Source organism: Octopus bimaculoides, chromosome 5, assembly GCF_046866305.1.
Source record: "Octopus bimaculoides isolate indiv1 chromosome 5, ASM4686630v1, whole genome shotgun sequence".
Lineage (NCBI taxonomy): Eukaryota > Metazoa > Mollusca > Cephalopoda > Octopoda > Octopodidae > Octopus > Octopus bimaculoides.
In genome coordinates, this window is record NC_142932.1 from 126,650,916 (window position 1) to 126,651,890 (window position 975).

Genomic DNA, 975 nt, shown 5'->3' on the forward strand with positions numbered 1-975 from the left:
GAGATGTATTACTTGGATATGCGACACAAACTATCTGGTACGTATCAATTTGTGGCTGATCCATCACAACAGGAAAATAGTCGCGCTATATTATTGACGGCAAAATATGTGCTTTCTATCAACAGCTGGTGAATGAAAAGAGAAGGGAGACGTTAAAGCGACTGCCTCGACATTCTGTATGGCAAGAGGTGAGACGTGTGAACGAGTCGGCCGGTCTCAGCACTCTGCAAAGGGCGTTGGTGCTAAAAGTGGCTTTCTATAAGGCCAGGAAGTTTATTAAGTCGAATCACTCGACGGCTCGACGCTGATTGGTCGCTAATCGGCAGAGCACATGAAACAACAGTGGCTTGGTTGTGATATCTACTCGGCTATCCAGCGATTCGGTTTCGGATCTGCAGCTGGAGATTGAAGATGGTAGAGAACGCCATTGTCTTTGACAGTTTCTATTAGCTTAGAGATATTAGCAATGAATGCAATGAGAAAGCCGACCCCGAGGGGGTTGTTTTCTTTGGAATATCATGACACGTTTCTGAATGTCAGGTTGTATCCCAATCAAGAGTGAAAGATTAAAGAGGTTAGTGAGTGTAAGAGCACATCCTGGGGTACAAAATTAAGACATGATGGCATGAACAATGTGAACAAAGTATTCTGATGTTTCTAATAAAACTTTATTTCTTTGCTTGAGTTTTCTAATAAATTCTGCTCAATTTTACATATTTTTCAAATATTTTTTTCTGAATTTTTCAAATTGTAAAGATAATTTATGGACACCCTGTACATTATTGTAACAAATCGAAATATCGTTGCCTTATCAGCAATTGAATATTTATTATTAACATATAAGTACAATCATTCATCCTTAAAATTTGAGATATTACAAAGGCATACGAAGGTTGGAAGGGGATAAACTCGGTGCAGATTGACAACGAATGTGTAGAATGGAGTTAGTTGCTTAGCGAAGATGGAAGCGTTCTT